At 45.8% G+C, this 15,177-nt stretch overlaps 1 protein-coding gene across 3 annotated transcripts in view; it reads right to left on the reverse strand.

Moving 5' to 3' along the window:
• The window catches only part of HOMER2 (homer homolog 2 (Drosophila)), a 127,931-nt gene that overhangs the window by 45,344 nt on the left and 67,410 nt on the right, over positions 1 to 15,177 (reverse strand). The window contains exon 1 of one of the 3 annotated variants that reach the window (XM_010841107.1): positions 13,363 to 13,544. The exons of the other annotated variants lie outside the window; for them this stretch is intronic. The gene's annotated coding sequence lies outside the window, so the exon portion shown is untranslated. Of the gene's footprint in view, positions 1 to 13,362; positions 13,545 to 15,177 lie in introns of those variants that run through there. 3 annotated transcript variants of the gene reach the window in all.

Below are 15,177 nucleotides of genomic sequence, written 5' to 3' on the forward strand. Positions count from 1 at the left end.
GTTTTTTTTTTTTTAAAAGACCCAATTCTCAAGATATTTTTTATTTAAAATGTCAACTATCACAACACATTGTACAATAAATAAAGACCTTAGAATCACACACTCATACACGCACACACACAAAAGACTCTGCCCTCCCAATGCAGGGGGCCCAGTTCAATCTATGGTTGGGGAACTAGACCCCATATGCCACAGCTAAGACCCAGCAAAGTCAAACAAATAAATACTTAAAACAAAAAAACCAGAAGCACTGCGATCCCATCTTGTGTTCAAATGGCACCCTGCTACTCCTGCATAGAAACCCCTCTCCCTCCTCCAAACCCCACCTCTAACCCAGCCCAGAATCCAGGAAATCATTGGGGTTTAGCATGTGAGGGGGAAATGACTGCAGATGTTGACAGGTGTGCTCAGAGACTGGCAAGCACCACTCAGGGATACAGGAAGGGCAGGGAAGAGACGAGGCCTTGAGGGTGGGCTGAAGCCAGGGGAACACTGAATGACCCACCTAAGGAAATCGGTTTTTCTCTTAGGGGCCACCGTCTCCAACTGTGCTCCGTGGCCAATTTATGTCAAAGCTATTTTCTCTTCCAAATACATTCCAAGAAATATATATGTAGGAAAAATGTTAAATGCACTTGGATAGTTGTTCTCACAATTATGGGATATCATCATTTAGAGATTGTGTTCTCTACCCAAGGCTTCAGAGAAATCACCAACGCCTGTCTTTTGAGCCTCATACACGTGTGTGACCTGCACTTACAAAGCAGCCACTGCACCAGCAGGCACCTTCTATGCATGATATTTCATCTGTGGAAGGCATCTTATTTTTAGGATTTCAACATACATTTGTGATGTATTCTATACGCAGCATATTGAACAGTTACACTAAAGAACTCACTCCTCTGGAATCTATGGTGAAAGATGGGAGTTTTAAACCTCAAAGCAGAATTTTATGATTCACGTGCTGTGAACCCCAAAAGCCAAGAATTAGAAAACATCCAAGGGATGATTTCTAAAAAGCCAGGTGTCGAGCCGCCAAGCCATAATGATGAATGATTCCTGGGACAGCTAATTCAAGAGAGTGCAAAACACTGCCCAAGAAGCAGTCGGCATTGTTCCTGGTGCTGTAGCATGTCTGTGCCTGGAGGTTTTCCTGTTACGCTAGATAAAAACAAAATACAGAAGACTTCATGCCATGTCTGTTTTGAAGACATGACTCATCAACATCATTCCTAATACTAAGAAATATTATTTTCTTACAGGACTGAACAAATAATGTTCTCAGTTTTAAGTGTTGAGGGCTTTTGTACTCATCTATAGTAAACATAAAGTGGGGAGAATGGGGAGTGACTGATAATAATAAGTTCTGGGCTTCTTGGAGGAGGAAAAAATGTTCTAGAGTGAGATGGTTTTGATGATTGTACAAACAATGAATTGTATATTTTATATAAGTAAATTGTATGATGTATGAGTTATAGCTCAGTAAAGCTGTTTTTGTTTGTTTGTTAGTAAGATCAAGTGTGGAAAAGGATAAGAGAGGAAAAAGAACCACGTTTTCTGGCTTGGGCAATTGAGAGGAAATATGAGTCCTCAACAGTGGACCTTGTTTATGAACCATCTAGAAGAGATGTTAGAAGGCAACTGGGACCCTACTTGGAGTGACTGCAAGGTTAGGAGACTAGACTGGGAAACTCACTGCAACAGCTGAATAAAAATCAGGGGTGGGGGACTTCCCTGGTGGTCCAGTGGCTAAGACACCATGCTCCCAATGCAGGGGGCCCTGGGTTTGATCCCTGGTCAGGGAACTAGATCCCACATGCCACAACTAAAGATCCTGCATGCCACAAGGAAGACTGAAGATCCTGCATGTGTCATAGCTAAAGACCTGGAACAGCCAAATATATACATAAATTAAAAAAAATAATCACAGGTAAATGAAACCACTCAGGGAGAGTCCCCAGGGAGAGAGGAGAAAATGGACCACCCAGCTGAGAGGCACCCACAACAGGGGCAGGAAGAGAAGCCATCCTCAGAGATGAAGGACCAGGGCAGGAAAACAGCAGGGGAGCAGGAAAAAGCATTGAAGCAGGGTCTTTCAGGCTGACTAAGCTTTGCAAAAATCCACTTGATTGCATATCATCCCGAAAGCCCACCACATAACAGTCCAACCTTTATCAGGAAAGGAAAACAGAGTGATGGACCTCTGAAATATATACTGAAATGACTTGACAGTGACCATTTTGTGTCAAGAACATAACAGGGTTTGGGTTTTTTTTTAACAGTATGTTTTTAATTGGAGTATAATTGCTGTACAATTGGTTTCTGCTGTACAACAATGTGAATCAGCTCTATGTATACATGTGACCCTTCCCTCTTGGACCCATTCCCACTCACCCCTCCATCCCACCTCTAGGTCCTCACAGAGCACCGGGCTGAGCCCCCTGTGTTATACAGCAATTTCCCACTAGCTATCTATTTTACACACGATAGTGTATGTATATCAACACTACTCTTGAAATTTGTACCCCTTCTCCTTCCCCCTCTGTGTCCACAAGACCACGCTCTACCCCTGTGTCTCTATTCTTGCCCTGCAAATAAGTTCATCAGTACTATCTTTCTAGATTCTAGATTCTGTATGTATAATATCTGATATTTGTTTTTTTCTTTTTGACTTACTTCACTCTGGGCTTCCCTGGTGGTTCAGAGGTTAAAGCATCTGCCTGCAATGCAGGAGACCTGGGTTCGATCCCTGGGTTGGGAAAATCCCCTGGAGAAGGAAATGGCAACCCACTCCAGTATTCTTGCCTGGAGAATCCCATGGGCAGAGGAGCCTGGTGGGATACAGTCCACCGGGTTGCAAAGAGTCCGACAAGACTGAGCGACTTCACTCACTCACTCACTCACTGTGTATAATAGGATCTAGGTTCACCCACCTCATTCCAACTGACTCAAATCCGTTCCTTTTTATGGGTTTGGTTTTAATTCTAGTTCCTTTCATGGCTCTGTCTACCTGTCAGAGACACAGCTGAAGAGGAAGAGGGCTGCTTCTCTTCATTAAGAATAAAGGGAAAATTGGTTCAGGAACAGTACATGCACCCAAGGAGGACCTGTTCACCTGTATGACCTTGGTCAAGTCACTTCCCTTGACCTTAACATGAGCCAGGTCTGCTCTCAGATTAAATGTGATAATGTCTGCAAAGCTCTTTTTTGTTCGTAATAGCAGCCTGTTAAAGGAATATTGTGATACGTTAATTATAGGCGTGAGACATCACTGTGGGGAAGATAATCCCCTTCTCCACCTTAGACAGCTCCACACCGCCAAAGAGAACTAGCGCTCTCTCCCTGTTATCATCAGCAAATTAAACAGAAAAGAATCTTCAAAAAGAACACCTGTGCACTTTCATAATTAACAAAAATTTTTCATAGCTTAAAAAGTTTGTTTATAAGCCTTTGTTATTGTTGTTCAGTCAATAGTCGTGTCTAACTCTTTGTGACCCCCTTGACTGCAGCACACCAGGCTCCCGTGTCCTTCACTATCTCCGGGAGCTTGCTCAGATTCATGTCCATCGGAGTCTGTGATGCCATCTAACCATCTCATCCTCTTTCATCCACTTCTCCTCCTGCCCTTGTTCTTTCCCAGCATCTGGGTCTTTTCCAGTGTTGGCTCTTCGCATCAGGTGGCCAAAGTATTGGAGCTTCAGCATCAGTCCTTCCAATGAACATTCAGGGTTCATTTCCACCTGGGACTTGTTTTTTCCTCTCCTGCAAAGAGTACTATGGCAAACTGGTTTTGCAGTTCATTTTTTTCTTTTGGGTTCCCCAGGCAGCAGCAACAGGGATCCTGGTGCCAGTTCTAGAAGCCATGCGTGTGTGTAAGTCACTTTAGTCATATCCGACTATGTGACTCCATGGCCTGTAGCCTGCCAGACTCCTCTGTCCATGAGATTCTCCAGGCAGGAATAGTGGAGTGGGTTGCCATTTCCTTCTCTAGGGGTTCTTCCCAACCCAGGGGTCAAACCCAAGTCTCTTACATCTCCTGTACTGTCAAGCACGTTCTTTACCACTAGCACCATCTGGGAAGCCAACCCTGGTTAAATATACACCTTACCACTCTGAATTTGGGTTCAGGGGGGAAAGTTCTTTTTGTTTTCCTAGGAACCTCTTGTTTAAAATTAGAATCACACGGTGTCAACAGGCTGGTAACTTGCCAAGTCAACTGCAAAGTGTAAAATACAAAACCAAAGGTGCAGACATACCTCAAAAGAGCATTTGTGTTGTATTCATTTACACTATCAGCCTGTCTCTCAGACTAGTAGATATTTCATGTGTGTACTACAATAATACGTTATCTACAAAAAGTAGGTGGCAAGGATAGTTGCCAGATTTGGCACACGCACACACACACACAAATACAGAACTGGCAAAATTTTAATTTTATGGATATTTTCAAATTATTTTTATGGAGCTATAAATCAGGTAACATAAAACTCATCCTGTCCAGTTCAGGGACTTCCCTGGTTAGGACTCCGTGCTCCCAGCGTAGGGGATCTTGGTTCAACCTCTGGTCAGGGAACTAGATCCTGCATGACGCAACTAAGACTTGGTTCAGCCAAATAAATTATTTTTTTTTAAAGTGTACAGTTTTGTGGTTTGTAGTTTATCCAGAGAATTGTACTCTGAATAAGTAAATAAATAAATAAAATCACCACTATTTAATTTCAGAGCATTTTCATCACCCCTAAACCCCATGCTCATTAGCAATCACTCCCATTCTTCCCTCCTTTAGCCCCAGGCAACCCCGATCTCCCTTCCATCTCTATGGATCTGCCTGTTCTAGACATTTCATATACATAGAATCACAATATGTGGCTTTCTGTGTGTCTGGCTTTTTTTACTGAGCACAAGGTCTTCAAGATTTATCCATGATGTAGCATGTATTAGTACTTCATTCCTTTCTATGGCTGAGCTATTAGTCCACTGTATGGATATACTACATTCTGTCTCTCCATTCATCAGCTGATGGACATTTGTATTGTATCCATCTTTTGGCTGTTATAAATAATACTGCTACGACTATCTGTGTACTAGATTTATGTGGACATGTTTTCTTGGCTCTTGGGGTTTATACCTAGGCGTGGTATAGTCATATGGTCATATGGTGACTCTATGTGTAACTTTTTGAGGAACTGCCAGGCGTATTTCCAAAGAGGCTGCACCATTCTGTCCCCTCATCAGTGCTGGATGAGTGTTCCAATGTGCTGCATCCTTGCCAGTATCTGTTACTGTCTTTTTTATTACAGCCTTCCCAGTGGGCGTGCAATGGAGGGCAATGGATACTTAGCATATCTCCAGGGGAACGTGATGTACCTGACTGAAGGTGACCTACTCCCCAGGCAGACAGAATGCGTGCCCACTTGGGGCTTCCATTGTCTTTCCTGGGTCACTGCTGTCCCAGGGAGGAACCCACCTCATGCTAGGCTGCCTATTTCACTGTCTCTTTTCTTTCTTTCTTTCTATCAATCATTTGATAGATTGATTGATCGATCGCACCATGCAGCCTGCAGGATCTTAGTTCCCCAACGAGGGATTGACCCCATGCCCCCTGCAGTAGATGCCCAGAGTTTTAACCACTTGGACCACCAGGGAAGTCCCTCTCAGGGTCTTTTATTTACAGGAGGATTTTTTTAATGCTTTCATAAATACTGAAAACACAGAAAATGGGGGTTTAGAAAGGGGCAAGAAAGGATTTCAGTGAATACCAAAGCAAATGGTTTTTTTTTTACAGAAGGCAACCTTGAGAGATACAAGCAAACCTGCAGATGGTGGGCGGGCCATATTTCAAAGACTAGGAAGATGCTCTATGGGGCTCTGCCATGCTCCACATGTGCAGAGTGGCCTGGGCAGAGCTGAAGCTCAGCACCCCTGTGGCTGGGGGAGAGGTGGTTACAGAAGTGCCCGGTGCCTCAGGAGCATGTCCACAGTTCTTACTTTGCTTCCAGGCCACCGTGACCATCTCACACAGGCTTGAGTTACAAGAAGAGAGCACTAGATCCTTCCAAAATTTCTCGCATGAAGCTGGAAGCCCCCTGGCCTCTCCTGGCCAATGGTGCCTGCTGGTAGAGATGGAGAGCCTGACCTGGTACTGATAGCCCAAGGAACCCACCTTCCTGCCCACCATGTCTCCGTCACTGTTCTTGCTTCTGTGGTTTCACCTGAACAGCAGCCCTCTCTCTGGCTACCTACCTTAAAGCTGCAGAAGCCACTGCTTAGAAGAGTAAACTATTAACACGACAGGTGGACGGTGATCACACAGTAAAGCTCTGTATGCCTTAGGAAATGGTTCTCATCCCACTCTGCTTGGACCCTTTTCTCTGGACTCCTAGGTCCAGGCTCCCTGCACGGTGCTGGGACTGTGGAAAGCAGTTTGGCAGTTACTCAAAAAGTTAAACACAATTACTGTATGATCCGACTATTCCATTTTTAGGTATATACCCCCAAAGAACTGAAATTCAAGGCTCAAATAAATACTTATCCATTAATCTTCAGAGCAGCACTATGCACAGGGGCCAAAAGACAGAAACAACTCAAATGTCCACCAGCAGGTGAATGGATAAACTGAATGTGTTACACACATATAATGGAATGTACTATTCAGGCATTAAAAGGAATGGAATTTTGACATATACTACAATACAGAGGAACCCTGAAAATTATGATGCTAAGTGAAATAAGCCAGACACAAAAGGATAAATACTGTATGATTCCACATACAGGAATCAAACCATCAAAAGCAGAGACTGAGAGTAGAATGGTGATTTCCAGGGTTTGAGGGCAGGAGAGAATGAGTGTTACTGCTTAATGAGCTCAGAGCCTCAGTTTGGGTGAATGAAGAAGTTCTGGAGCTGGGCGGCAGTGACAGGTACACAACACTGTGAACGGTCTATATGCTGATGAATTGTGAAAACACTTAGAAGGGGTTCAAGTGCTAAACTTACATTCTGTATATTTTCCAACAACAGTAGCAGAGTGTGCTGCTGAAATGGGAGGGAAGAGGGCAGGGCACAATCTTTAAAAGAATGACATGGCCTCAGGACATGACAAAGACTGGTGAGAACCAACTGGATCCAAGATGGCAGAAGAGTCAACTTTCGGTGGACCCCGAGCCTCTTCACGTTCACCCTAACACATCAGCATAAGCTAGGTGACACGCCCACCAGCCCCATGACAGTTCTGAGGCCAGCTATCAAAGGCCAAAACGTGGGCACTGGCCCAATCCCTAGAAATCCTCACTCCTTCCCACAAATAACTGGAATAATCCTCCCACACATTAGCCTATGAATGATCCAGCCCATGAAAGCTAACTGCACCATATTTCAGGGCCTCTTGCCTTTTGAGATGGCCCACACTCTGCCTGTGGAATGTGTTTCTCTCTAAATAAATCCAATTCTTACTATCACTTTGTCTCCAAATTATTTTGAGATGAGGCAAGAACCTTAAATTCACCAGGAACAGCTCCTAGGGAGTATTGATGGAGAGGGCCTAAGGTGGATGAGGCAGGAAAGGGCAACCTTGAAGAACAGCTCAAAGGCATGGGAGAGAAAACTGCAAATAGTAGGCACTGAAAAGGCAGGTGGAGCAGAGGTGGGCAAGCTGGGCAAGAGGGGGCAGCAAAGCCGGCCAGTACCAAGGCTGGGGGTGCGGAGCTCCACGGAGGGAGCTGTCCGGAGCCTCAGGCAGCTCTGACCATGCGGAGGACTGCAGTGCAGAGACACCCAGTGTCCACAGCACCTGACCACAAGCTGCACCTTCTCAGTAAAAAAAGAACAGTGAGCTAAAACACTGAGAAGCTTTCCAGCATCAAATTGTACAGACTAAACAAAAAAACAAAAAAACAAAAAAAAACGCACTTCTCTGCTGACAAAGTTCGGAGATGGACGCGGTGACGGCTGCACAACAATGTGAAAGCACTCAAGGCCAGTGAAGCACACACTTAAATGTGGTCACGATGGCGCATCGTATGTTGTGTGCATTTTACCACAATACCAAAAAAGGATTAAAAAAATATCCAGCCTACTAGAGTGGAATGCATCTGTCTCTTTTACCCTACTAATGGGGTGTGACTTGAGAGAATGCTCTGGGAGGCAATTTATTATCGTGAATCAAAAGCCTTACAACTGCATTCTCCTGAGACTTCTAGTGGTCCAGGGATTAAGAGTCTGCGCTTCCACTGTAGCCAGCACAGGTTTGAATCCTGGTCAGGGAACTAAGATCCCACATGCTGCGTGGTGCAGCCAAAAAAAAAAAAAAAAAAAACATGACTGCATTCTCTTAAAGCCAGCAACTCCACTTCTAGTATCTAGCAATAAATAAGGATGTGTACAGTATACAGACAAATGGACAGTCACTGAAGAGCTGTTTATTACACACACGCATACCCCTTTTAAATAATCTAAATGTTCCAAAGTGAGGGATTGTTTAAATTAAGTATAATAGACCCATCAAGACATACCATTCATCCTTTAAAAACTGTAGTATTTAATAAGATGGAAAGGTGTTCTTTTTTTCTTTATCCATTGTGATATACTCTCAACTTCATTAAACTATAGTTCAATGACTTACATCCAGAAGCTACTGAATAAGGAGGCCAATAGGTGTTGCTGAGTCCAGTCTGTGTCCTCTATCCTTCTGAACAGAGCTAGCTAGACCCTGAAGGGCTCCGGTGTCACTCAAAATCTCTTTATTCGGAGAAAACAAAGCTTGGAGCTGGTGCACTGGGATGACCCAGAGGGATGGTACGGGGAGGGAGGAGGCAGAGGGGTTCGGGATGAGGAACACGTGTATACCTGTGGCGGATTCATGTTGATGGGTGGCAAAGCCAATACAATATTGTAAAGTAATTAACCTCTAATTAAAATAAATAAATTTATTTAAAAAAACAAACAAAAAGAACCCAGATGTTCCAGAATTCCAACCAAAGCTAGCCAACACTAACACTATAGATGTTAATAAGAATATGCAGTATTAAAGTGAAAAGAGATTACAGGAAAGCATTATTCTATGATCTCATTCTTATAAAGGTGTACACTAGTATATATATTAAGTTAGCAATCATCTATTCTGCAGTTATATAGGAACACCCCAGTAACAAGACGCCCATGGCCTCTGCCTCAGAATCCAGGGCACTCTGGACCTACCTGAGTGCACAAGAAAGACCATGGAATGGTGACCACAGTGCCAGGGTTGTCTCCGGCAAGAGAGACACTAGGGTTACTGAATGCATGCAAGGTAAAGACAGTGAGCCTTGCTACAACCTGAAATCGTGTCTGGGCAAGAGAGGCCAGTTGCTTGCTTTCCAATCTAGAGGTCAAGTGTAGAACTACCCAGACCAAATAAGACAGATGTGACAGGACCCCAAACACCATAGTTGACAGAGGGAGAGGGATAGGTGCTCTTAGAACTTCATACAGGGACTTCCCTGGTGGTCAGCCAAAAAAAAACACCAAACTCTGACCAGCATGGTGCCAGCAATTAATATTATATTGTACACTTACGATTTTGCAAAGAGTAGATCTTCTGTTAAGTGTTCTTATCACAAATACACAAATAAGCAAGAAGGCCACGAGGAAGCTTTTGAAGGAACGGGTGTCTTTACGGTGTAGGCTGTGGTGATGGTTTCACAGGGTGTTCTTATCTCCAAACTCACCAAGTTGTGTACATCAATTATGTACAGATGGTATGCCATCTCAGGCAGCTCAGTGGTAAAGAATCTGCCTGCCAATGCAGGAGACGCAGGTTCGATCCCTGGGTCAGGAAGATCCCCTGGAGGAGGAAATGGCAGCCCACTCCAGTATTCTTGCCTGGGAAACGCCATGGACAGAGGAGCCTGGACGGCTACAGTTCATGGGGTCGCAAAGAGTTGGAGGCAACTGAGTACTCAAGAGTACACCTCAGTAAACTGTTTTTCCTTAAAAAGTTTAGGTCACAAGGGAACAGAAATGACTGAAGCTGGATGGGGATTTGGCACCAATAGAACTGAAATCCCAAGGGGCCCTCTGAGCTTGGCTGGGTATTTCCAAACCACCAGCTACCCCAGAAAGAGTCAGAATCCTCGGGTTTAGTGGTTGTTTGGGCTTGTTTCTAACTCAAAGTTAACCCACTTCCAACCTAGTGAACCAAGTAGTCACTTATTATTCATATCATCCTTGTGGACCCCATTTATGGAGAGATTTTAACCTTCCAGGCAGTATTTATGAAAGAGTAATTTGTTTTCTCACTTCTTTATGGACTGAAATCACATGTAACTGCCAGAGAGCTTTCTAATCAGCAGGATTTCACAAAGGTGCTCTCAAGAATTGTTAGGATTCCAGCCAAAAAGGAAAGTGCATTAGTTACCTGCCCAAGGAGCCTAAAGCAGAACAACTGCCCTTTGTCTTGGGGAAATAATGAAATAGCTGGGGCATGGTTCCTACTCGGCATGGTTCCTACCCTCCCAGCCCCTGGGTGGGGGTTGCTGGACAGTTCTTTGCACCCATGGACACTGCACATGACACCAAAGACACAAGCAGGGAGGACCTGCCCCTGTGGGGACAGCAACAAGTCCCAGAACCAAGTAAGGGAGAAGTGACATGTTTAGTATAATATTATGAGGCTGAAACACTGTGTGTCTTAAGAGAAGGAAACCTAGTAAATAATAATAAATCCATTGTTCTTAAGCCACAGTGAGTTCACTCTGACATGCACTAGCAATGCACCTCTCTCCTGTGTGCACAATTGTGGTTGCTGTTCACTTTGCTAAGTCATATCCAACTCTTTGCGACCCCATGGACTGTAGCACTACAGGCTTCTCTGTCCTTCACTATCTCCCAGAGTTTGTTCAGATTCATGTCCATTGAGTCGTTGATGCTATCTAACCATCTCATCCTCTGCCTCCTTCTTCTCCTTTTGCCTTCAATATTTCCCAGCACCAGGGTCTTTTCCGATGAGTCAGCTCTTCGCATCAGGTGGCCAAAGTATTGGAGCTTCAGCTTCAGCATCAGTCCTCCCAGTGAATATTCAGGGTTGATCCCCTTTAGGATTGACTGGTTTGATCTCCTTGGTGTCCAATGGACTCTCAAGAGTCTTCTCCAGCACCACAGTTCGAAAGCACCATTTCTTTGGTGCTCAGCCTCCTTTATGGTCCAACTCTCACACCTGTACATGACTACTGGGAAAAACCATAGCTTTGACTCCATGGACCTTTGTCGGCAAAGTGATGTCTCTGCTTTTTAATACGTGTCAGGTTTGTCAGAGCTTTCCTTCCAGGCAGCAAGCATCTTTCACTTTCATGGCTGCACTCACCATGAAACTGGTTTGGATGCACAATGTAAGTCCAAAATATTTGCTAAACTAAATTATTTGGCTTTGATGCAATGTGGAAATCATATGAGATGTGCCCAAGAAAGCAAAAGTTCCTTTCTAGTATTTCCCACAATGCCAAGGGCAAAACTATAACCAGCTCACCTGGTCCAAGAGCTCAGATGTGGGGGCCCCAAAGCAGGCCTCCTTCAGTTCTGGGGAGCGTTCCTGGGACAGCTGCCGAGGCCGAGGACTGGACCCTACACTCCTCACAGCCGCTCAGAGTTGGGGTTGTGGAGAACACTGGGGCAGTAGATTCCCAAGGCCACCTGGGGCAGAGAGCAGGCTGGGTTGCTGGAGCCCTTCATCGCCCAAGCACCCAAGTCCAGGCCTCTATCTGCACTCTTAAAAGTCCTTCAGAAATCTAACGCTCGGGGGACTTCCCTGGTTGCCCAGTGGTTAAGAATCTGCTTTGTAATGCACAGGACATGGGTTCAATCCCTGGTCAGGGAACTAAGATCCCATATGCCATAGGGCAACTAACACTACATGCTGCAACTACTGACCTGAATGCCTAGAGCCTGAGCTCTGAAACAAGAAAAGCCACCGCAATGATACGCCCACACATGGCTACAAACAGTAGTCCCACCTACTGCAATCAGAGAAAGCCCAAGACCAGCAACAGAGACCTAGTGCAGCAAAAATAATAATAAAAAAAGTTAAAAATAAATCACATAAAATTATTTAAAAAAATCTAACTCCTGGCCCTAGGGACAGACAGACAGATGAATGGAACACTGTGCCAGACAGCACACCCTGGCAGTGACACCGAGTGAACACTGGTGGAGAATGCCAGCACCCGAGGGTGCAGAGCTGAGGGCTCAGGTATGGCAGCCAGGGGTCGCTGCCTGGGATCCCTGACCAGGCTGGGTCGTTGCCCATGAGCCACGGTACAGGATATCACAGTGCTCAGATTCCCCTCCCACGGGAAGCTCATTTCTATGTTCTACTTGAATATCAGGCCCTATCTTAGCAGAGGCGTGGGATGGACCTCAGGGCCTTATTTGCTTGTTCTCCTGAGTTCTTCTCTGTGGAGCGCTCACACACACTCACGTCCACATCTTCAAGTGCCATTGCTGTATGACGATGCTCAGATGTCTGCCCCCAGATGCTTCCCCGGGTTATCTCTCCTGGGCTTGGCGCCCACATCTGACCTCCCTGCAGCCCTATTTCAGGTGTTCCCACCTTCAGATCTGTCAGAAGAGCAGAACCCCAGGAGTCTCATGCCAGCAGATGGCAAGAACATCTCCAGCCTCCGTCTGCCCCCTAGCAGTTCAGGCCCTTAGCCATCTTCCTAGCAGCATCCTCAATTGGGCCACAGGTATGCTGAGCCACAGGTTCACACAGCACAGAACCCAGAGGGCCTCTGTTCATCACCTTGCTCATAAAAGGTTGGCACACTGACTCTGTCTACTGCCTGGCAGAGTGGGTGTCCGGAAGCTGTCTTGGAAAAGAACTACCTTCCTTCTCATTTGTACAAAGATGTCACTGGGTTGAGAGGAAGTGGCTTGTTGACAAGGAGATCTCCTCAACCCTTGGGGGCACAGCAGACCCTGGGGTGACTGGAGGGCCTGGATGGGTCACTTCTGACTGTGAACAGTCTTATGCATTTATCCGTGAGCTGTACAAATATTTTCTGTGTGTGCATGACATCAAGAAGATTGGGCAATTCTGACCTTGCTAACAACAATAGCTCTCTTTGTTTCTGGTGCCTTTCGTTAGCATATGAACAAGCTCAGGTTTCTCCCACAGGCACCAAACCTTTAAGACCATGTACCTGCCCCCGCTTCTGCCCACAGGCCGCTGTTCAGAAGCAGCACCAGGCTGCTCTCCAAGACAGGATCCAGTAGGACCAAGGCCCAGTCATGGGGACAGTCTCAATGAGTCCAGTAACCACCTCCCTCCTGAATCTCGAAGTCACACTTACACCCAGGACACCTCCCCTCATTGTATGTAATTACACATTACCTGACAATTCAGTTCTTCAGTTCTTCCCACAAAGAGGCTTCATGGGTCAAACTGACCACAGACTCCAGCATTAGTTACCAAAAAAAAAAAATAGTCAAAGGCAAGCAGGAATTAAATGGAATATCCAGCACCAGGAAGAGTGCAGTCAACATATGAACACAATAGAGCACTACATCACCATTTAAAAAGAGAGCATGACTGTGACTATATAAATACTGCGCCCTGCAGAGCCAAGAAATGCACTGGGATTCTATTTCCTTCTGTACAGTTCAAAGTCAGGAGTCAAGCACTCCTCAGAGGGAAAAGTTCCCAGCATCCAGGTCAAACAGCAGCTTCTTGGGACTTCCCTGGTGGTCCAGGGACTAAGACTGTGTGCTCCTAATGCATGGACTTGGGTTTGATCGCTGGTTGGGGAACTAAGATCCTAAGTCGCTTCAGTCATGTCCGACTATTTGTGACCCTATGAACTGTAGCCTGCCAGGCTCCTTTGTCCATGGGATTCTTCAGGCAAGAATACTGGAGTGGGTTGCCATTTCCTCCTCCAGGGGATCTCCCTGACCCAGGGATCAAACCCGCGTCTCCCGTGGCTCCTGCATTGCAGGCAGATTCTTTGCTGCTGAGCTACTGAGGAGGCCCCAACTAAGAGTTCACATGCTTCAGCTAAAGATCCTAAAGCTAAGGCTGGGAACAGCCAAATAAATAAGTAAATTTATTTTTTAAAGAGAAGCATTTCCTTGCCAGCATGCTCCCCACTGTTCAAGGCAGGTGGTATCTCAGTGTGCTTCACATTTGGATCACAACATGCTCGCAATTGTTTTTTATTTTTTGTGGAGTTTTTCTACTGCCTTCTTTTTCCTATTGAGAAAAGAAACAGCCCATCTTCCTATAACCCTCGTGTCTTCCAGCTTCTTGTTCTCTCTGAACGTTTCCTGGAACCCATTCCAGTCTCTGTCCTGGAGATATTATTCTTGGAGCCAATGGCTTCCAGTTCTAATTTGGACTGGGTGCTTCTGAGGCCCACTCACAGCCGTCTGTCTGGAAGTTCTTTTCTTCAGGCTCCTGGAAGCCATCCATTCTCTTTCTGCCCCCAGCTGCCTCCTTACTAGGCTTCACCCTTGTATGGCTGGCACAGACCATCAGAATGAATGGGAATAAACCTTAAGTCCTTGTATACCTATAACTGACTTCACTCTCCCCTGACACTGGATGAGACTGGCTCAGTGTATTTGCTTCCTGGGGCTGCAAACTACAACTAACTGGGTGGCTTAAAAGTACAGGGTCTTGGGACTTCCTTGGTGGCACAATAGATAAGAATTTGCCTGTCAATACAGGGGACAAGGGTTTGATCCCTGGTCCAGGAAGATACCACACGCTGAGGAGCAACTAAACCTGTGTGCCACAACTACTGAAGCCCACCTGCCCCAGTGCCCACACTCCACAACAAGGGAAGCCACTGCAATGAGAAGCCCATACACTGCAGCAAGGAGTGGCCCCCACTCGCCGCAACCAGAGAAAGCCTGCACGCAGCAGCGAAGACCAACCAAGACCAAGACCAAAAGAAAAAACTACAGCATTTGGGAACTTCTCTGGTGGTCCAGTGGCTGGGACTCCGTGCTCCCAATGCAGGGGTCTGGGGGGTCGATCCCTGGTCAGGGCACTAGATTCCACTGCTGCTGCTGCTGCTGCTGCTAAGTCACTTCAGTCGTGTCCGACTCTGTGCGACCCCATAGACGGCAGCTCAACAGGCTCCCCTGTCCCTGGGATTCTCCAGGCAAGAACACTGGAGTGGGTTGCCATTTCCTTCTCCAATGCATG

This window comes from Bison bison, unplaced genomic scaffold (genome assembly GCF_000754665.1).
Source record: "Bison bison bison isolate TAMUID 2011002044 unplaced genomic scaffold, Bison_UMD1.0 scf7180017864155, whole genome shotgun sequence".
Classification (NCBI taxonomy): Eukaryota; Metazoa; Chordata; class Mammalia; order Artiodactyla; family Bovidae; genus Bison; species Bison bison.